Source organism: Panthera leo, chromosome B2, assembly GCF_018350215.1.
Source record: "Panthera leo isolate Ple1 chromosome B2, P.leo_Ple1_pat1.1, whole genome shotgun sequence".
NCBI classification, from domain to species: Eukaryota; Metazoa; Chordata; class Mammalia; order Carnivora; family Felidae; genus Panthera; species Panthera leo.
The window spans coordinates 67,608,847-67,632,812 of record NC_056683.1 but is presented as its reverse complement, the minus strand read 5'-3'; the positions used below and the strand labels follow the sequence as shown (position 1 = coordinate 67,632,812).

The 23,966-nt window shown below is 37.3% G+C and overlaps 1 protein-coding gene across 11 annotated transcripts in view; it reads left to right on the top strand.

The window, feature by feature from the left end:
• Positions 1-23,966, top strand: part of FILIP1 (filamin A interacting protein 1) — a 301,024-nt gene that overhangs the window by 117,835 nt on the left and 159,223 nt on the right. The window contains exon 1 of one of the 11 annotated variants that reach the window (XM_042939196.1): positions 4,546-4,604. The exons of the other annotated variants lie outside the window; for them this stretch is intronic. The gene's annotated coding sequence lies outside the window, so the exon portion shown is untranslated. Of the gene's footprint in view, positions 1-4,545; positions 4,605-23,966 lie in introns of those variants that run through there. 11 annotated transcript variants of the gene reach the window in all.

Below are 23,966 nucleotides of genomic sequence, written 5' to 3'. Positions count from 1 at the left end.
TTTATCAGAAATGCTTAGAGTGATCAATTTCACATTGATTCTGACAAAAGTTGTGGCTGAATGTTGGGATATGGTTATTGAGACGTGGTGTCTATAACTGGGCTAGATTTACATAAGAAATTTTGTTCCTTTAAGTGAACATGATAATTTGGATGAATGTTCTAAATCTAAGGATAATATAAAACATACAGATGCACATTTTGAAAGGGAATTATTTGAGTCTATATTGTTAACTTAAACAAAGAATTTACCCAAGACCAGTTTTGAGCAGGTTGTTTATTGACATTAAGAATGTATCAACCTTTCAGTAAGTGTTCCTATGTTAAGAAAAATTCATTAAAGCTCATATATTGAATATGCAGGTAAATGAAATAGTATATACATTTCAGTATGTCCAATGCTTCATAATTCTGATTGCATGATTAGTTTATGAAGTAAATGAAGCTAGTCATATATAATGAATGTATACAAGTAATAGTGCAAAATGCATTCTGGTAACCTTGGTATCAGAGAATGAAGCTCCTGGTGCTTTAGTGGAGATGAAGTATCTTCGTCTTGAAAAAATTTTGAAAAGTCAGAACAAAATGCTTTACATTTTTCTTGTTTTTATCTTGGGAAGGGTCACATTGTTGGCTTACAAATGTATGTGTAAAGCCAAACTCTGCCATTAGTTCTAGGCATGTAATTTCTTTTGGAGTTAATGGAACACTGTGCAGATAACTGAGTACAGCATTTGGCCCTGAGTGAAATCTATTCTTCAGAATGAATCAATTTCTGAGAATCATTGTCTTCATGGCTGTAAATTTACTCATGAGAATAAAAAATAGCTGAGGTTAGACCATGTGCTTCCCTCCAGTATATGAACAATGAAACCCTCCATGAACCGTGCGGATTCTGTTCTCCTGTTCACTCAAATTCACGTTTCTATGTTATTTCGCAAACTACCCTTTCCCCTTTACCATAAGCGTTGTTAGATTCCATTATTGTATCTCCTACCACACTAAGACCTCTTCCCTTTACTCTCAGTCTGGATTATAACAATGCTGGCCCCCCTACCACCCCTCCTTGCCATCCAAACCATTTTGCCAATGACCACAGGGTTAATTTTCCTAAAACATTGCTCTACTTGTTTCTCTATTCTTCAGTTATCTTCTGGGACTCCTGGTTGCTGCCAAACACCTAGGCTGGGTATTTTGAAAACCTTCCATCATCTGGCATGTACTTAACTTTTCCAGTTTCACCTCCCATTACTCAACAAGTGTCCTTCTGCTTCAGATATTTCAGATTTGGAGCCATTCTCCAAATACATACACAGTGTGCATTTCAGTGCTACATCCCTGCCTGTTTCATTCCCCCTGCTTGGAATACCTATCCTGCATTTTCCTGTAGATACCTTGTCCACTCTTTAAAGCCCAGATCAGTGTCTTCTACTTTCACAATGAATCCCTGACCATGCCTTTTAGGAGTGATTCCTTTTTAGTTTAGACAGTTTGGTGCTCTGTTAGAATTAAGGAACGTTGGGACACGGTTTGTGTATGTAAATTCAGAACAATTTGATGAAGCAATTGGGTGCAAAGTGTTGTCCTAAGCATTGCTTGGTTTTGGAGCTTTTTATCCCCATGCACACTGTGGATGTTCTATCAACTTTTTTGGCTCTAGATTTCTGATGATGAATACATGACAAAGTATAAATAGGTATAAAATCAAGAAAAGCCACTTACAGTGCAGTTAATAACTTTTTATCTCAAAAATTTCTCAAGGCAAGTCTTCATAGTTTTATTATGCACAGAGAAGTTACAAGTAATTCTAACTATGCTCATGTACCTGATTGTGGAGATGATGTACCTCTTGAGAATAAAATAGAAAGAACTATATATAAAGACTGTGAATATATATATGCTTGTCCTATGTATGCATCTACCCACCTAAATGCTATAACTCATAACTTTTATCATCTTTTGGTACCAGATTCAATTTATAACCACCTTTGGTACTGTTCATTCAAGTCATGGTATTTTGTGGATCGTCATGGATAACAATCTGGCTTGGAACATTAAAATATTTAAATATCATGTTGTGATCCCTTTTTTCTTTTTTCCCTAGATAGTTAAAAATAGAGACATTTTTCAGATTTATTTTTAATCACTAGTGAAGACCATAAGTAAGGCACTGTATGAGATAAAACATGAATTATGATTTTGAAGCAATTTTTTCTGTGTCCACCAAAAGAAAGGCATTCTCTTTATACTTTCAGATAGCCAAGGAAGTTAAATTTACTCTTCTACATGTGTTTAGCAAGAATCATTATAGGATTTTACCAATGAAATTTGTGAAGTATTTAGTATATTCATTTAGCAATGGTTTTCCTATGGTTATTTTTTAAATTTATTTTGTTAGAAGTGAAACTTGGTGGCAAAATACACATTCTAAACTAATGCTGATGATGTGTTTCTTGTTTGGAAGATGAACATGTCTTTGTAAAACAGGCGCCTTATGAAATAGGGTTTTACAGAGCTTGCTTAATCCATATTTTTACTTATTTGTCTCATGTAATTTCTCTATACATGAGGATTTTAGAAAAGCAGCAGCTTGAGAAGTGAGGGGAAAGCTTAGGTTGAGATCTATTTTAGCAGGAAGATTTCAGAGAGAACACTGGTAACACCTTGTTAGAAATATGACATGTAAAAGACTGCAACATAAATTTGTTTATACATTAATTATTTTATTTTATTTATTTAAAAAATTAAAAAAATATATTTATTTATTTTTGAGAGAGACAGAGACAGAACTTGAGAGGGGGAGGGGCAGAGAGAAAGGGAGACATAGAATCCAAAGCATGCTCCAGGCTCTGAGCTGTCAGCACAGAGCCCGATGCGGGGCTCAAACCCATGGACAGTGAGATCATGACCTGAACCGAAGTCGGATGCCCAACCAACTGAGCCACCCAGGCACACCTAATTATTTTAAATATATATAGCAATTGGAAGATAAGCTAATAAAATAAATTTTGTTTCCTTAAATGTGAACTGAAAATACAACAAGGATATTGGTATGAAGGAGGAGGTAAGGAAGGCTAGTAGCACAGACAAGTCAAATGGCCTGGATTCAGATCTTCACTCACTACAACCCTGGGCAATTATTCTCTGTGCCTCAGTTTCCTCATCTGTAAAATGAGGATAATAATACTATCTTCCTCCTAGAGTTGTTTTGAAGATTAAATGAGTTAATAAAAGTTAGTTGCCTGGTAGACTTCTCAATGAATTTAAGCTATTATTGCTTTATTATCACATCTTAAACGTAGTTATCTGTTTATTTTAATCTTCGTTGCATACAAAATCCTTAGATATAGATATTCTGTGAACTCAAGTTCATAGATCATAGGAAAGGCAGAAGAATGTATTGTTTAAATTTGGAATCTTGTTTGGGACATACTTTGCTGCTGGGTACTCTAAGCAGACATAGTTTGAACGCCGGCCAATAATTTAGTATGGAATTTATGTTTCAAACCCTCTCTTATCTCAGCAGTCTGCTGTCTTATAGAATCATTACTAAAAAGGCTAAAAAATCACCCACAGCATAGACTCTTCTACGGTTTCTAAATTTGCACTTGGAGATAAAGTATGTTTATACATAGTGCTTGGGTGCCTCTTTTATAGCCTACAACACTGGGTAACGTATGGCAATGAAGACTTCCTCCTCCATAGAAAATATACTAATAAATTTATCACTCTTTATTTCTTCACTTAGATGTTTTGTTTTGTTTTACCAACCTAGTAACAGATAAAAATGAGAAGACCAAAAAAGGTCATCTCACGCTAGCTTTAACCTTACCAAATGGAAATGAATTCTTGCTATTCATTGTCCTTAATCCTATTCATTCTTAAACATGACAAGAAAGTATATTCCAAGGCAAACAAAAAAAAAAAACCCTCATATCATAAAGATGTGTGTGTATATTATAAGGTACTTATATTCTGTATATTTAATTTAGCAAAAATATTTGAAACACTCTTATAAACAGGGAAGTTTCTTAGTAGCTTTAGCTCCAACAAACCTTATGCCGGGTAGTTATGGTTTCAACCCGACCATTTGCTTTATTTTTCCCAATTGAAAGGATAAGTTTCTAAAACATAAGGCAAACTGAGTTTTAGAATTGTCATTCTCTAATTAAAACCTTGCTATAGAAATAAAGTAGGAAGAAAAGAAAAGAAATAGGAACTTTTCCTGGCTTTACAGAATACATTATTAAGACTTGAGGGCAAAAATATAAGAACCTCAGGAAAATACATTGAATTATGTTCTTCTTTTCCCTTAAATGGTCAGTCCTACTCTTTGGCTAATCAGTGAAGGGGAAAGAGTACTACTACTTTCCCTGTGGCAATAGCTGACGCAGTTTGATTTCCAAGGCAAGGCAGGAATTATAGAAGAACTTGGAATAAGGAAAGTCAAACGTGAATTGAGCAGTTAGCGCTAGCTGGCCGCTAACCAGCTGATTGCAGAACTTGAGAAACTCCCAACAGAAATGAAGTAACAGGACGTTAACCAGCACCCCAGTCCCTGAGAGCTTTGTTTAAGCCACAGCAACACTGAAAAGTCAAAAGAAGGTTGGTGTTGCTTTTCCTTTTTGGGAAATGGTGTCAATGTGCATAATATTGGGTGATTTATGTGTTTCTGAGGTCTGTGAAAGACAGACTAAAAACTGTAAAGCGAATGCAGAATTGATCTCAAGTGATCTGACTGTAATTGAGCCCTTAGGGTTAAGGGATATTTCTGTTTTTGCTTTCTTGCTTAAATTCTGCCACCTACTTCCTTTACTCAAATATAGATGAACATGATTGTTACCCGACTGGCCAAAGACCTTATATGTCTACACTTGAAAAAGGTCTTTTTTTTTTTGCAACAACTAATTGTAACTACAATCTTCCCAAGTTACTTTGAAGAGATGAATTATCTGCTGCTTATCTTTGTAAGGAAAAGGTGTAAGAAATCCATGAACTGAACACATCAGACTTGGCCAAATTCATTCTTTAAAAAATGATTTGCTGAAGATTTAAAGCTGAAAGGCAATTTGATTAAAAACAGTAAACTGTTGACATCACCAAGACAATCAAGTTACTGCCAACTTGCCTTGTTTGTCTGAAAGATCTTTATAAAAAATAAGGTTTTTAGGAACACCCACACATACACACACAGAAATACATTCATAGGTGATATGGTAATAGGGATAAAAGGATTTTTTTTTTTATATCCCTTTAATATACTTATGTCTTAACTAATTCACTTTAGGGCCTGCTTCTTTGAGGTACCACAGCACAACAGGAAAGGAAGAGGCATTGCTGAGTTCATAATGCTATTTCAGTGTGGCAGCCTAAGTACATGAGGAAATGACGCCCTGGGCCTGTATTTGGAGCCTCACAGTTACTGTGACGACAACACACACACTACTGGAAAACAAAGATGGTCTGCTTGCCAGGTTGAGCCAGGAAGAGTTTTGCCAGCTCAGATTTTTCCTAATTATTCTGTAAATCTTGAAATGTGACACTGGAGATATGCAAGCCTCTTTGTATTTCAAGAACTGTTTAGTAAGTGATACATACTTGAGCAGCATGGTGTTTGGATGAGGGAGGGGTCTTACACATAAGCTTAACTTTCACATGTTGTCTTGATAGACACCATCTTCTGGTTTGGACATCACCAAACCAACTTGTTTGATCACAGGCTGTTGTTTGCTATGGTGCATAAGGAAGCCAACTGCATTGGTAGAATTCACTCCTTAGGGGCTTCTCAACTTTGGGTTACATATCTCCACCTTCTGTATGCTGTTCATTTCAGAGATCATTGACCAGCATACCAGGTGTTCCTACCAATGACTGGGTATCTGAATCCCAATTCTTATATAATGATATAATCCATTATATAATAATAATAACCGTGTAAAATTCACCTCATCTATATAATGTATATCATATAGCTATACATAATTATTTACTATATACAGATGATGACAATATTGGGTAGCATGTACTGGAGATTATTGTGCCAAGCACTTCACATGGATGATTTTATTGACTTCTCATAACAACCTTGTGTGACATTAGTTTTATCTCTGTTTTATGGATTGGAAAAATGAGGCTGGTAGATGGTAACAAACACGCCCACTGGTAAGGTGAACATTCAAACCTAGGCAATTTGACTTTAGCTAGCCATAATTTCAACCAGTTTCTTGTAATGTAGGCACTAGTTCAAGGAAGACCTCCACCTAGGTGACTGTGAGATGTTTTAGTGAAAATTGTAGAATGTAACACTGCAGAGAGTCAGGTGCTTCTGCAGTCTGAAAAGACTCACCAAGAGCAAAGAACAAAGAGATTCAGGGCCAACTGGCGACTCTTCTCCCAGATCCAGAAGTAGAAACAGAAGGGCTTCAGTGGCCCTTGGAGTTGGGCAACCCAGGAAAAGCCAGGCCTGGGTACTGGAATGCATGTTATTCTTCCACAGTTATTGATAGGGCATTGTGATTCCCTGGGAGAGGGTGGCATGGAGCATTTGCTTTTATGAGTTATTAAGGCCGCTATTGTAGCCAAATCTATTCATACTATTGGGGTTTTGGTCTCCTTCTTGCCTCTGTTGACAACTCAGAACTCCACTTCTTTTTTAAAAGAAAATTTTTTTAACGTTTATTTATTATTGAAAGACAGAGACAGAGCATGAGCAGGGAAGGGGCAGAGAGAGAGGGAGACACAGAATCTGAAGCAGGCTCCATCTGAGCCATCAGCACAGAGCCCGACGCGGGGCTCGAACTCACAAACCACGGGATCATGACCTGAGCTGAAGTTGGACACTCAACCAACTGAGCCACCCAGGCGCCACTCAGAACTCCATTTCTGTAGTAACATTTGAAATGCTCTGCAAATCTCTGCCTTAGTCATAAACATTCAGTTTGTTAAGTGTGTTCAAGAGAGAGTCCTACAAAATACTTATTCCAGGTGTTGGTGTTCCTTGAAGAAGTCTTTGGTGGTGTGTGTATATTGGTTGGAGGAGGCAAGGAAGGAGGGGATAGAACGTTTTGTTCTATATAAGAGCCTTCATAGTCTCCCCAAGACTCTGTTTAGGGAGTGAGTTGTCAATCTGGCATCATGTTGTTCCCTCAGAAAAAACCAGAGAGGTTGCTATAGTTTAAGGAAAATTATCCGATGCTTCAGCCAGTGGTTTGCTCCTGTGGAACAATAGTGTGAACTATTTTATTGGATATTTGATTTAATTCTTTTATCTTTATTAACCAAGAGTTAACCACTAATGATGCTAAGTGTCTGATCACTTGGATATAATTAAAATTTTTGAGTTTCTATTTACACGTATGGCATGGATTATCTGAAGTAAAAGGAGATAAATTCTAATAAAATTTTGATGGAACAGATAATGCTTTGCTTTTTCTTATGCCAGTGTCCATAAATACTCTATGTATCTAATATCCCAGGTGATGAGAGTGAATATTCCAGTAACGTAAATGTTTCATGTGAAGTGAGCACATAACAGAATGAATCTCTACCCTCTGAGAAATTTTATTCTATGAATTGTAAAGAGTATCTTGTCAGAAATATATTAGCACACCTTGACCCCCCGCCTCCTGCAACATGTAGATAAACATTCATTACTGGTCAATACACAGGACTTATACTACTGCTTACCTGACGGGCTAAACACTCTTTGCAAATACACTCTTTGCACAGGTTTATTTAATCCAAAATAAAAGTACTGACCTATTTCATCAAGGTCCTCTGTTTCATTCACATGATCTCTCCTGATTTCCTTACAACAAATAAACCAGAACTTCCCTTTTGTCATCTCTTGTCTTTATGTAAAAAGGTGTAACAGTATCAAAGGAAGAAGAGAATTAGTGCTATATCCATTAGAGACAAAGGGCTTGACTGTTGGCTTCTGGAAGTTATTTTTTTCTTTTTTCTCATTCAGTTATTCTAAATTTCTCTTGGCAACAAAACTGAGATAGCCTCTTAAATGGAAGATATTAACAATTTATCATATTAATGCAAGAGCTATCTAAAACATTCTGTAAGAGCTTCTAGTTCTCTGGGTACTTTTGTACCTGGTCTGATTTCAAGCAGGAATGGGGGCTCTGAGTCTCACACTGTTGATGATTATATAGCTTTGGTCTTGAAGCCAACCTTACCCAGCAGGAAACTGAACTCTGAGTTCACTTGGAATGGTCAGAACATCTAGTCTTGTGGTTCTCAATACTCTTTTGCATCAGGCTCACCAGGGATGCTCTAAAAATTCAAATGTCTAGGGATATGCTCCAGAGGTTGTGATTCAAGCTCCTGAGTAGGTGCTCAAGTACTGATCTATTTTGGAAGCTTTTATGTGATTTTAATGTACATCTGGGGTTGAGAACCAGTTATCTAGTTACAACCTCATCATTTAAAAGAAGATAGTACTGAGGTGAAGGAAGAGAAGTCACTTGGCAGAAGTTACAAATTCCTCTGAGTACCAGTCTACTACCCTTTTTATCACATGATCATTATAAATAATAACGTAAGTAATATTTTCATTTTTTTATGTCTATGTATTTTTGAGACAGAGACAGAGCATGATCTGGGGAGGGGCAGAGACACAGGGAGACGCAGAATCCGAAGCAGGCTCCAGGCTCCAAGCCGTCAGCGCAGAGCCTGACATGGGGCTCCAACCCATGAACCATGAGATCATGACCTGAGCCAAAGTCAGATGCTTAACTGATCAAGCCACCCAGGTGCTCCTAAAATAGCTAATATTTAATAAGTGCTTTCTATGTATTAAGCACTAACACCTCCACAGGGCAGACACTCATATACTCTGCATTTTACAGGTAAAAAAGGCTGAAGGAATTGTCCAAAGTCCACTAACAAGCAAGTGGCAGATCTGGGATTTGAGTCAAGCAATTGGACTCCTCAGTTTGTACTCTTTTATTTTATTTTCTAGTTTTTAAAATTTACATCCAAATTAGTTAGCATATATCAGTTTGTACTCTTAAGCTCTTTATTGCTTTGCTGTTCTGGAGCTAACTCTGAGACTGTAAGGTGTTAAATGGTAGCTGCTTCCCTGTTTCAGCATCAGCGATCTTGTGGCAGCTGACCTTGGTGCTGTGATAACTAATTGGACTTTCTGCTTGACTAAAGATTGGTTCCTTGCTTTCTCTATTTGCCCAACAAGTGGGCCAATTGGAGACAACCCATTCTCTTAGAGACTGTTCCAGGGTGCTCCATTTCCCCAGTGACTTTGTTTCTGTAACTGTATTTTCTTGCCCTTGTTCACTGATATAATATCTTCTGCCTTACTTTTGGGCACATATTCTTTTTATCGTTCCATGGAAATTCTAACCACAGACTCTAGTCTCCTGTTCAGACCCTTGACTTTTCCCCTAGTCCTGTGGCTTTGGCTGGTTTCACTGTTTTCCCTGGGATTCCCCTATCGGGATGTACATACCATCCATTAACTTCTCATGATAGCAGCAACAACAGGAAGGGATTAATTACTTGACTTCTTCTATGGCAGCAGGTGCATTGGAAACAAGCTGGTCTGTCCCATGGAACTGACTGGTCCCACAGCCAGTGGGTTAAATACCCTGAAGACCTTTGAAGTCTACATTTTTAGGCAGCATGTATAGAATTAATTTTCTGATTGATTCTGTAAGTTTGAAGTTCTAAAGAGCAGGATTTTTTACATGTAGGGGAAAATGTATAAGCATTGTCTGGTTAAATGAACCTTACCAAGATGAAAGTCATCAATGGCAAATCCTGTAACACAGATTATTCTAAGCAATAGAATCTAAACAAAAAGTCAGAGATTATAATTATTCTGATTAGTATTTACTTGTAAATTTTAAAAATTAACATGATAAATAGATTCAGATATGATTTGGCATGATCTTTAGAATCACATTGCACGAAATAAATGCTCAATAAGCATTTGTTAAATTGAATCCATTAAATATCATGAAACTGAGAAAGCAAACATTACTGACAAGTTTCCATTGATTGGATTTAACATGATTGTTTTTTATAAACACAGGAATAACAATCAGTGACCATGGGTGATTATCTCTCTCTTCTCAGTATTCTCTTAATCTTATTGGTCACATGTTGCTTTTATTACGATACAAATTAAAAATCAACAAACACTTAAAATGTCCATTAGAGTATCAGAGAATAACCAACTCATAACTAACTGAGTGGAAGCTGTACCCTAGCTATGATTAGTAGGATATAGATGTATTTCCAATAAGAGACTAAAATTTTTACTTTAAATATAATGGTATAATGGGGCAGCTGGCTGGCTCAGTTGGTAGAGCATGTGACTCTTGATCTCAAGGCTGTAAGTTTGAGCCCCACATTGGCGTAGATATTTACTTAAAAAAATAAATATAGTGGTATAAGACAACTATTGACACAGACTAATTGCAAATATTCGCCACTTATCTTTTCACTCATGCACTGAAAAACTCATGAAAAAAACATAACCAGGCTCTTATTGTGGTTTATTAGCTGGAAATGTTCTCATCCTCGGAAATCTATTTTGGAGTTAGGATTGCTCCACTCCCCTACAAGTGGTAAAGCAACAGCTGCCATTTAATTAATGTGTCTGCTGACAGCTCCAGCTGATGAATACCATTGAAGTTCCCTATCAGCATCAATACTACCCACACATTACTCCAAAAGGAAATATTGATCATAGTTGCTTGATTTTGTCTTAATTTCACCATAGCTTTCTTCCCTGCATCACTTCCCCCAAATTCCAATGATGCTGTTATTTACATCACCATTCACATCTTCCAGGGAATAAAGTCCCAGTGGAACACATGTGTTCCTGGTGATGTATTGCGATGGAATCTCACCAAAATGAACACGTGAAATGCTGAGCTCAAACAGAGGAGAGGACAAGGGAGAAAACCAGATGAAAGTGACTTGTGGTTTCTCGGAAAGTGAAGAATTTTGTCCTTTTGAGAGAGAGAGAGATTGGAGGGAAAAAACAGAGCTTTTCTTTTTCCACATAGAATGAATGCATAGTTAAAATCCTATGACTTGATTTATGTCTGGCTTACTTTAATATCTGTTCCCAGACACTTTCATAGGAGTTGGACTTCCACAGTACCAACACTAGTTTTGTGTGAGAATTGAAGAGGATTTGGGCTGTGTGAAAGCAACTAATTATAGAGTGAAATTCACTCAGTCTGCTCATGTTGAAAAATATGTTTTGGGCTCAAGCAGGCAAGGCCCATGTATATAGCTGGAAGAAGGGCTGGAGTGGTCCTGAACTGGGAACAGGTGGAGCACAGGATCCAAATGGCATGGGATTAGGTGATGAAGGGTAATCCAAGTTGGCAGTGGGCACCAGAAGGTCTAACATAAAGTTATGGAGTGTCCTGGCATGCAGGTAGGGCATGGCTGTGTCTGATACAGGTAGAGAGTCAGCATTCAGGTAAGCCTGTGAGCAGGACCAGGGAGGAGAGCAGGGGGGTGAGATTTAGGGACAGGATAGTTCTGGTGGTGGAGTAGTCCTAGAGATTCTGAGTGAGATGCCAAAATTGTAATGAAATGTCAGAATAACTAAGATGATGCTAAATCTGAGAGTACTGGGCTAGGACATTCTGTGTCCTCTTTCACATTTAATATGTAGCAGTCACCCATTCACGAATATTTTAGATTCATAAGTGTCAGGCATTGAGCTAGAGATTGGAATACAACAGTGAATATTGCATTATTTCTACTCTTTAACAGGTGCTGAAGGTAAAAACAATGGCAATTTTGATGCCATGTGACCAGTGAGTAAATGGTGTTGTGAGAGCACCCATCTGGTTTTGGGTAGTCAGTGATTGGTTTAGCAATCATAGGTGGGATGAAGTGACTCTTGCTGTGGGGAAGAGGAACTTTTGAGGCTGAAAAGGAAATAGGGCCTGACACACAAGGTCTCAGGGAATGCAGCAGAAATGAATGTGATTAAAATTTCGAATATCTGATTCGTTGCAACAAGTCCACATAGCTTTACAAATGGTGGAGAATTTGTAAATTACATTCTTTCCACTTATATGATAATTTTAATGTTTTTTGAGAATAATGTGATGAAGAGGATGCACTGTCTCTCTATATTTTCATTATACTTAAATCTATGGTGGCCATAACAAGCCAGCCAAATATGCATCTTGTGGGCTAGAAAATTCTTGACCCTCGCCACCATCCACACTCTTTCACAACAGTGACTGCTCTCAATGTATCTAAAAGGGGTGATGACCACTTCCTATTAAATTATTTGCTTTAGGGCTTTCACAAGCTTGTGTACTTTGAAAAATTGTTACATATATTCAAACTTCACTTCAAGGGCTTAACTGCTGCTGGAGCAAGAAATCTGTGTGAATAGCCAGGAAATTTTTGAAGTGCAAGTTGGGAGGATTGCCTCACCACATATTAAAATAAATTTTGAAACCACACTCATTAAAACACTTTGGTAGTGGTGTCAGAATCAGTTCATATCCGATGAAGATATCAAGGGAAAATAATAGAAAGTCTAGAAAAACAGACACCTCCATATAAGAAGTTTGTGCTGGGAAGGAGAGACATTTCAAATTAGAAAAGAAAATACAGATTTTTCAATCAATGCATGTTGAAATAATTGAAAAAAAAAAGAAATTAATTCTCTACATCATACCTTATACCAAAATATATAGTAGATGCACCAAAAATGTAAGTGGAAAAAATGAGCCTGAAATACTTGAGAATAGATGATAGATAGATAGATAGATAGATAGATAGATAATAGATAGATTGATAGAGTGGGGAAGATCTTCCTAAACAAGACAGAAAAGCAGTAAAACAAGACTAAAATATTTGACTCCATAAAAACTGAAAATTTTACACAGAAAAAAACCTATCTCATGAATCCAGTTACAATACAAGCAGCAAGCCAGACAAAAATATTTTTGACCCAAATAGTCAAGGACAAATATTCTTAATATAAACAGCTCTCTTAAACGAATAAAACAAAAGAGATACAAAAGAAACATGGGCAAATAACATAGGTAAACAATTAATAATAAATGTGTGAAAAACTAACCTCACTGATAATTAAAAAATCAAAGGAAGGTAGTATTATTTCAACCGACACATTGACAAAGACTGTAAAGAGTACAATGCCTTGTATAGTGAGGATGTGAGGAAATGGACACTGTACACTGCTGGTGGGAAAGTCAACTAAGGAAAGCTTCCTGAAAAGCAATTAGACAATATGTGGTAAAAATCCTTATAATTAGAAGAAAAATAAGGTCACTTCCATTTTGAAAAATAGAAGAGTTAAAACACACGTGATACTTTTGAGAATGCATTGTTTCTTTTCCTCCTATTGTTCCCAAATATTGTCTATTGACTTCTAAAAGTTTGGCAGACCTAGACGGCCTTATTAAAAAAAAAAAAGTCCACATACTTCTTCCTTAGTAGTTTGATAAGATTTCCTAGGAGAGACCCTGCTTCATTAGAGTTGTTGAAATAAGCCTGCCCAGTCCATTTTGCCTATCATCGAAGTGCCAAGTACATCTTAACGGCAATGTACTTCCTGAGTAATGATATTACCAACCTGATAACCAAAATGGACACACTTCCATTGACTGGATCATGAGGGTGAGGGATCAAGGAGCAGGCAGATGAAGTGCGGCAAGGCAGTAAGCTTTATGAGAGATGGGGAAGCTGAGACCCAGAAAGTTTGACTTTCTCAAGGTCATATAGCTTATTAACTCAGGTGTATGAATTCACAGATAAGGCACAGTATTGTGCAGCCTATCTTTCTGGAATTTAGAACATGACCTGTATTGGATTATTTCCCTAGATATCTGTTGTATAAGAGATCAGGATTTCTCTGTCTCATCATGTCCTTGGCACCTCCAGATGTTGGGCTTTTCGGAACATCAGCAACTCTCCTCATCAATTGTGCCTGTCATTCCAGGAGATGGAGGGAGGCTAGTTCCAGAGTGGTGTGTGGTGTGCATGTGTCCTGAGAGGGGTCTTGTGAGGCTGGGACATACTGCAAACGATGCCTAGCTGCTTCCCACTCACTGGTCTGAGAGCAGGGGCATTTTTTGAATGGGTCAGGAGCAGTGATGTGAGTGATATCTCACCCGAGACCTTGTGTGCTAGCATTCTTGTTCTTTCTTCTGGAAAGCCCTTTTTTTGGAAGAAGCCACTCCTGAAAGGTTGCACAGAGGGAAGGCAGGCACTAAACATTCTAAACCAAGCTGATTATCTGGATCATCTCTTGCTGTTTGGTCCTGCAAAGATGTGCTGAGATAAGCGGTGGTGCTTATCACTTCGCTTGTCCTTCCAGGTATTCTTCTTCACACACTGGGCTTAAGCAAAAGAGTTCCCTTCTCTCGTACTCACACATGAAGAGGAGTGAGACCAACATTATGGGAATACATTTTATGGTACTTCACTTGGCTCACTTTACTGCTTTTCACAGATATTGTGGTTTTTTATTTTATTTATTTTTAAAATTTATTATTATTATTATTATTATTTTACAATTTGAAGGTTTGTGGTAACCCTGTGTTAAGCAAGTCTACTGGCACTATTTTTTTCCCAACAGCATCTGCTCACTTCATGTACTTGTGTCTCTTTTTGGTACTTCTCACAATATTTCAAACTTTTTCATTTTCAGTATGTTTGTTATGGTGATCTGTGATCAGGGACAATGGCTCCCTAAATGCTCAGATGGTGGTTAGCATTTTTTTTTTTAGCAATAGAATATTTTAAATTAAGATATATGCTTTTGGGGGGCACCTGGGTGGCTCAGTCAGTTGAGCGTCTGACTCGATTTCAGCTCAGGTCATCGTCCCAAGGTTGAGGGATCGAGCCCCACGTCAGGTTCCATGCTGAGTGTAAAGCCTGCTTAAGATTCTCTCTCCTTCTCTCTCTCTCTTACCTTCTGTCCCTCTCCCCTACTTGCATGCTCTCTCTCTCTTTCTCTCTGAAAAAAAGATATGTATTTTTTAAAGACATAATGCTATTGCACACTTAATAGATTACAGTATAGTGTAAACATAATTTTATATACACTGGGAAACCAAAGAATTCATTTGATTCACTTTATTGCATGATATTCACTTTATTGTAGTGGTCTGGAATGGAACTTACATTATCTTCGAGGTATGCCTATATATACAATTCTGTTAATTAGAATTTAAGTTGAATAATAGCAACAACAGTGGTTTATTTCTAACTTCTTTCTGGTGATTGCTAGACCAAGGAATTTAACAATGCATTATTAGGGGTGCTTGGGCGACTGGCTCAGTGGTTAAGTGTCTTACTCATTTTTAAAAAAAATTTGTTTTAACACATATTTTTTAGAGACAGAGAGAGACAGAGTATGAGCAAGGGGAGGGGCAGAGAGAGAGGGAGACACAGAATTCGAAGCAGGCTGCAGGCTCCGAGCTGTAGGCACAGAGCCCAATGAGGGGCTGGAACTCACAAAATGGAAGATCATGACCTGAGCTGAAGTTGGATGCTTAACCGGCTGAGCCACCCAGGCGCCCCAAGCATCTTACTCTTGATTTCAGCTCAGGTCATTATCTCACAGTCACGAGATGGAGCCCTGTGTCAGGGCGTGGAGCCTGCTTAAGACTCTCTCTCTCTCTCTCTCTCTCTCTCTCTCTCTCTCTCTGTCTCTCTCCCTTCCCTGCAGGCTCTCTCTCCCCAAAAAACAAAACAAAACTATACAAAACAAAAACAAAATAAACAAAAAACCCACTAATGCATGATTCAACAAATTCATCACATTGTCCATTTCTAGCCCTCTGTTCATTAAACAGCCAAGCCAATGATATTCTCTTGTCCTTGCTTCATATTGTTCTGTATGTACATTCTTATATACTCACTGTGATCATGGGAATTCTCTTTCTTTCCTCTTCTTCCCTTTCCACATGGGTTCAGACCTTGATATGTGTGCATTTTTTCCTTTCCCTCACATGAGGGCCATCTCCTTCAGGCTTTCTAATCAACTTTCTGTGCTTCCTGGGCTTATTCCTTATTGTCTCCTCTTTTTCTTCTTTTGAGAACCTTCTTTCTATTATTCCTTCTGCTTCAGCCAGTCTTTCTTTTTTTTTAATTTATTTTTATTTTTTTAAATTTACATCCAAGTTAGTTAGCATATAGTGCAACAATGATTTCAGGAGTAGATTCCTTAATGCCCCTTACCCACTTAGCCCATTCCCCCTCCCACAACCCCTCCAGCAACCCTCTGTTTGTTCTCCATATTTAAGGGTCTCTTATGTTTTGTCCCCCTCCCTGTTTTTATATTTGTTTTGCTTCCCTTTCCTTATGTTCATCTGTTTTTTCTCTTAAAGTCCTCATATGAGTGAAGTCATATGATTTTTATCTTTCTCTGACTGACTAATTTCGCTTAGCATAATACCCTCCAGTTCCATCCATGTAGTTGCAAATGGCAAGATTTCATTCTTTTTGATTGCCGAGTAATACTCCATTGTGTGTGTGTGTGTGTGTGTGTGTGTGTGTGTACACACCACATCTTTATCTATTCATCCATTGATGGACATTTGGGCTCTTTCCATACTTGTTGATAGTGCTGCTATAAACATGGGGGTGCATGTGCCCCTTCAAAACAGCACACCTGTATCCCTTAGATGAATGCCTAGTAGTACAATTGCTGGCTCGTAGGGTAGTTCTATTTTTAATTTTTTGAGGAACCTCCATACTGTTTTCCAGAGTGGCTGCACCAGCTTGCATTCCCACCAACAATGCAAAAGAGATCCTCTTTCTCCGCATCCTTGCCAACATCTGTTGTTGCCTGAGTTGTTCATGTTAGCCATTCTGACAGGTGTGAGGTGGTATCTCATTGTGGTTTTGATTTGTATTTTCCTGATGATGAGTGATGTTGAGCATTTTTTCATGTGTTGGTTGGCCATCTGGATGTCTTCTATGGAAACATGTCTATTCATGTCTTTTGCCCATATCTTCACTGGATTGTTTGTTTTTTGGGTGTTGAGTCTGATAAGTTCTTTATAGATTTTGGATACTAACCTTTTATATGATATGTTGTTTGCAAATATCCTCTCCCATTCTGTCGGTTGCCTTTTAGTTTTGCTGATTGTTTCCTTCACTGTGTAGAAGCTTTTTATTTTGATGAGGTCCCAATAGTTCATTTTTGCTTTTGTTTCCCCTGCTTCAGCCAGTCTTAGAGAATCTTTCAACATTCATGTACATGAAAGTTATAGAAATCAAGATACTTTTATTAATGTTATAGAGAAAAATTTGTTACCAATAATTAATCTTCAACCTCAAGATTTATTATCAATTCCAGTCAAAACTGTTAACCCCAATCATTCTCTAAGAAATATACACTTTGGAGGAGGGACCTGCCATTTTTTCTAGATTATTGTATAACAGAGCAGAGTTTGAAGTACAAATTACCACTCAATGTAAGGGTCAAATCAGATGCTTGGGAACTGGAAGATTTTTTTCAAGTTCATTTATTTATTTTAGGAGAGAGAGCAAGAGAGAGAGCGCGACAGGGAGGGGCAGAAAGAGAAGGAGAGAGAATCCCAAGCAGGCTCTGCACTGTCAGCTTGGGGTCCGACATGGGGCTCAAACCCATGAACCATGAATGAGATCATGATCTGAGCCAAAACTGAGAGCCAGACACTCAAGCAACTGAGCCACCCAGGCACCCTAAGGGAACTGGAAGATGGTTTGACTTGAATTTCTTCTCAGTTTTTTTCTTTTAAAATAGGCTTCACGCCCAACACGGAGCTTGAACTTATGACCCCGAAATCAAGAGTGGCATGCTCTATTGACTGAGCCAGCCAGATACCCCTCTTCTCAGTTTTTTAAATTTGTTTTTCTTTTTTTTTTTTTTTAAGTTTATTTATTTTTGAGAGAGAGACAGAGCATGATCTGGGGAGGGGCAGAGAGAGAGGGAGACACAGAATCCAAAGCAGGCTCCAGGCTCTGAGCTGTCAGCACAGAGCCTGACGCAGGACTCGAACCCACAAGCTGTGAGATCATGACCTGAGCCGAAGTCAGAGGCTTAACCGACTGAGCCACCCAGGTGCCCCTATATTTGTTTCTCTATTCTGGAATTTTGTGCCTTAGGGGGGAATAATGTCTAATACATGAAGAGATTGGAAGAACATGGTATGAGTACCATGAATGTAAAGGTGTTTAATATACTCAGAAAAGGTCAGAATCTTGGTTACATAAAGACCTCAGCTAAATTCCAAAAAATTTTCATAAGTGCTTTATTTAAAGGATCATTATAAATTGTAGATTTAAAAAATATATATGTGGAATGGATTGAACACAATTTTCTAAAACATTCTTGAGAAGATTCTATATAATGATGGTGTGAAATTGCTTTTTGTAAAGCCCAGCTTAGTTTCCTCATTAAGAGTGGTTGATGTATTCGTTTGATTTGGTTCAATCCAAACTAAAGTTTAAAGTTTACATATAACCTCTTATGCTGTATATGATCTGGACCTAACTACAAAAGCAATTGTCTATATATTTTTCTGTTTAACAGCCCAATTAAAGAGAATGGCAAACTAGGAATAATATCATATTTAATAAGATAAAAGTTGGTTATTTTAAAATGACTTAATGGATTAGTTCACATAGCCAAATGGATAAGGAATATTCCACTTAAATTCAAAATTCAGTAAGATATTATCTGGAGGTCATAATGCCAAAATTGTATGGATGTGTGTATGCATGTATGTATGATGTATAGCCTACCTTCTTCCATAAAAGATTTAAAAGGTTATCATATAGATTTGATAGGGATTGTTATGCATTGTCCCAAATAAAACTATAACGTTGCTATATTTTTAAATAAAACATTTCTTGGCTAGCAAATGCATGGGCTTTTTGCTTTCCCTAAAATGCATTTGTTTTGTTTATTTTTTTTTAATTTGATACAATCACAAACTTAACAGAAAAGTAGGAAGTACTTTTTCTTCCTGAATCATTGGAGAATAAGTTTCAAACATGATGTCCCATCACCCCCAGTTCTTTTTTTTTTTGATGTTTGTGTATTTATTGTGAGAGAGAGAGAGAGGGCACTCACCTACATGCATGCAATTGGGGGGAGGGGCAGAGAGAATCCCAAGCAGGCTGCATGCTGTAGTGCAGAGCTGCATGGGGGCTTGATCTCACCTACTGTGAGATCATGACCTGAGCTGAGACCAAGAGTTGGATGCTCAACCAAGTCAGATGCTCAACTGACTGAGCCACAACCAGGTGCCTCTCCCATCACCCCCAATTCTTTTTTTTAAAGTTTACTTATTTATGTTTGAGAGAGGGAGTTGCACCAGTGCACATGGGCTCATGCACGTGTGCAAGTGGGGGAGGGGCAGAGAGAGAGGGAGAGAGAATCTCAAGCAGACTTTGTGCCGTCAGCGTGGAGCCTAGATGTGGGCTCAATGGACCATGAGATCATGACCTGAGCTGAAATCAAGGCACACTGGCTGGCGATCTACCCCCGATTCTTTAATGTACATTGCTACAACAAGGATATTTTCCAACATAACTATGACATCAACATCAAGATTAGGAAATTAACATTGATACATTACTACCATCTAATCCTCAGGACTCATTCAAGTTTCCAGTTGGCTCAGCAATGTCTTCTATAACAAAAAGATTTATTTCAGAATTACATATTGCATTTAATTGTGTCTCTTTAGTTTATTTAACTCTGGAACATTTCCCTAGTTCTTCCTTGGCACTTTTGAAGCTTGCAGGCCGTTTATTTTGTAGAATATCTTCTCATTTGGGTCTGATGTTTCCTCATGATTAGATTTAGGTTCTACAGCTTTGGCAAAGCATTTGTTTTTAATGTCCCCAAATGTCTTCTTTGATACCAGAATTATAACTTCATTGACACAAGAAGGCTATAATATAAATTTAGATTTTCATATGATTCCATCCTGTGTAACTTCAACATCATTTTTTTGACCTTTATCTAGACTGTTTTGCTGCATGTGTTGTGGTAGACAGTCTCACCATTTACTGCCTTTGGTGGTCTGACTCAGGGTTTCTCAACCTCAACGTAATTGACATTTTATGCTGGATAATTCTTTGTTGTGGGGGCCTGTCCTGTGCGTCGTAGGATATTTATCCTTATGTATCATTAGCCTCCATCCACTAGACACTGGTAGCATTTCCCATTCTAAGGTGTGACAAGCAAAAATGTATTTAGACATCGCCAAATATTTTCTGAGGCGTGAAATTGTCCCTGGTTGAGAATTCCTGGAGTGGCACATTTCTTTCATTGGTCTGACTTTTATTGGTATTCAAATCCTCATGAAACAGAAACAATACTTCAGGCAGTTTCTTTTCTTCTAATTGAGTTCCATCTTTAAAATCTAATCAGAATATTTTATCACATTCTAACAATGGTATTCTCTTTAAATACTAAATATGCCTGTTCTCACTTAGTTTCCAGTGGGCCCTTGGCAGCACATGAGACTTACTTGACTTAAGGTACCAAAACAAGACTTTTTTGGTGTTTGTATCTCTTTAAACCTTGTGTATCTTTCGAAGTCTACTAAGAAAACAAAAGCAGATACCTCATGCTTTCCTCCATAGTAAATGGGACTTTCTACTTCCATTGTTCTCTTCATTCCTTAAGGGCACTTATTGTTTGGTCTATACATTTTAGCAAGTACTTATTTTCGGTTTAGCATTTGCTTTTATGCCTTTTTGTTTGCTTGCTCATTTTCAACTTACTGTTTTGTATTCCTATCTCACTGGGGGCTCTTGAAAGCAGAGATCTACCTCCTTTGTGTTCTTCACAATTCTGACATATGACTGAACTATGTGGAGTGAATACTCAATAAATATGGGATTCAATTCAACTGCTTTTGCCAGAAATGGTTAAGAATTGTGTATTTTAGAATACGAGAGATTCCCACCAATCTTACCTCTCGAAAGTGCAGGAGAGGTAAGATTGCAGGAAAGAAACTTACTTAACATGTATCAGCTTTTCTAGTATTTTCTATTTGTTAGTTAGCCTTAGTATTCTCATGAAACAAATGGAAGTGCTATCTGTTCTGTTCTGTCAATGGAAAGGTGGGCTTATCTCCTGTAAACGATGTTACATGGTAAATACTCTGACTCAAACTGTCCTACTTTGAGGGGTTCTTTTCCCCTCCACAGTTTTTTCATGTTATGAACAAAATTTTGGCCACATGCTTCTCAACAATTTCAGAATATATATGTCAGCACTTGAAAGTTACCATCATGACCAGCTGGATTTTTCTGTCACTTGGTTAAGTTTGGATAATTATAACATATTATGGTTTTTTTTTCAGAAGCAATTTTTACCTTTCACCAAGTCCAGGATGCTCATTGTTTTATTGACTATAGAAATGATAAGACATTTCTCCAAATTTTGACAAATACAGGTATCATATAAGATTTAGTTGTTATCATGGTCAAATACTTGGTCAGAAATATATTTGTCAAAAAACATTATTTTGAGTTTAGTGAGAAAAAGACACTTTATTAAAATTAACTACAAACCCAAGCAATTCTTCCAGTACCAAATTGGCAAGCTTCCTTTCAGTGCCTGTAGTATTTTGTAATAAGTATTTTTTTAGATAAAACCTAGGTGTAAACGTAAATATGTTTAGTTATTCCAAATGCTCAGTAAATAAATCTGATGAAATTCTTTTTTAATAAGTAATGAAGTTGGTAAGAAAATGTTCTAAGAACATACTGTTGTTTGTAAATAGATAGGAATAGCTCTTAGTATTTTAATAAACTTAGATGAACAGATATATTCTCCAAGATGGTATTTTTTTTTATGTAGCATTATGCAATCTTAAATACAAACCACTATTGTTACAAACATAGTGATTGCAGAAATATATCTTACGCAGGGTTGGGGCTTAGGCTGGTTGGCCAGTGCTGTACCTGGAAAATGAATCTTCCTGATCTTGCAGTAAACTCAGAAACAGGCCTGGTGGTCACCAATCACACCTGTGCACACATAGTCATTCCTCTAAGACTCCAAAGCAGATTGGAAGAAATAGAACATTGCCAAGTTCAGTCTTCAGGTTGCATTTTTTTTTTTTAAAGTTTATTCATTTTGAGAGAGAGAGAGAGATTGAACAGGAGATGGGCAGAGAGAGAGAGAGAGAGAGAGGGAGAGAGAGAATCCCAAGCAGGCTCTGCACTGTCAGTACAGAGCCCGACTTGGGGCTTGAGCTTACAAACCGTGAAATCATGACCTGGGCTGAAATCAAGAGTTGGAGGTCTAACCAACTGAGCCACCCAGGCACCCGTTCAGGCTGTATTTTTATTTTTCTTTTCTCTGCAACTATTCCAATATTTCCCTATCTTTGTAACTAAAGTTTACATTCCTAAGGGAAGGGAGTGAAAGCAAGAGGGTAGAAAATACCTTTAGAGGTAGCAAATGGAAACACGTTAAATGACCCCCAAAAGAGCTAGACACCTCTAGAGGGATCCAAGACCAGGAAATTTGGTGCAGTCAGTAGGAGAGCTTCTGGATGCCCTGCCCTGCACAGCAGTCTTCAAACTCTTAAATTTCTGTATTCTTCACTTACATCAAGGAAGTTAAAGGCCCATAAATCCTTCGTTTGTCCTTATTAAGATTTTTCTAAAATTAAACCACCTTTACATTTGGAGGCCTTAGTGGTGATTAAAATTTCTCCAAGAAACTGTTGTATTAAGGCAGGGAAAGCACTTAAGATTCAATTTCCACCTATATATTTGGCTTTTGTTTATTTTAAATGGAAATGGGTTTTGAGAGAGGCTCCATTACTTTCTTTTAAGTGTAATATAATGAACTCAAATGCTTCCATTTTAATTTTAAAAATCAATTTTCTACTTATTACTTTTCCACTGCTGATAAAGAAGTTTCTTTTTCTTAAAATTCCATTGAATATTTAGTCATTTTCATTTGGATTTTGCTTTCATTATTCATTTATTTGACATTATTTTTAAGGACCTACAATGTTATTGTATCATAAATAGGCACTGTGGGGGTAGCAAAGAAAATTCAGATATAATCCTTCCTTGAGGTCTTCTATAAAGTTAAAAACAACACATGATCTCAAGTTTAGTCAGTTTGAAAGTAGCCAGACCTGATTTCATATCCAGACTCTACAGACTGAAAAGGCTTATGCTCTACTGCTCCCACAGTTTTCCCTCTAGAGTATAGACTTTAATTAGAAGGGTAGAAAAATATTAAAAGAGTTGATGAGAAAAGAAAGGTAAAAATATGGTTAAGAGACTTTGAGATTTGGAATGTGCTGTTTCTTTCAATCTTTGTGGGGCTTGAGATGGGGTTTTTGGAAGAAGTAAGATTTATGATGTACTTTATATTATGTCTCTGTGACCAATATATGTGTCGTGGAGATAATTTGATGCTTTTAGTTCTTTAAATATTGCTTCTTAAATAAATCCATTCAGTCCATTAACCATAGTTAATGTTTTCCCACTGGTTTGTACATGTCATAGCTAAAGACCAATGTAGACTAACAGGGAAGGAGAAAGAAAAATTAGTACATTCATGAATTATTCTCTGTTCTCACTTTAGACAAGTTAATTTTCCTTAAATTATCAGGTTCTGTCTTAATCATAGGCCACTTGTGGTTATCAAGAAATAAATGTTTATATACTTGGCCTTCACAGTTTTACATTTCATACTAAAAGCCCAATTCAATTCATCCTTCAACACTCTATCACAAAACAGTCAATGTGGGAATCAAAATTCTAAAACATGGATAATTCTTAATTATAAAACTTTTCTTCCAATGCATATTGAACTAAGACTGAAGAAAGACTATTCTGTTAAATTAACATTCAAATGTTATAATTGCATTAAGGGGTGACTCTTGTTTCCAGAGTAATTATATTAGAAATTACAGAGCATTTATGTCACCGCATCCTGGATGG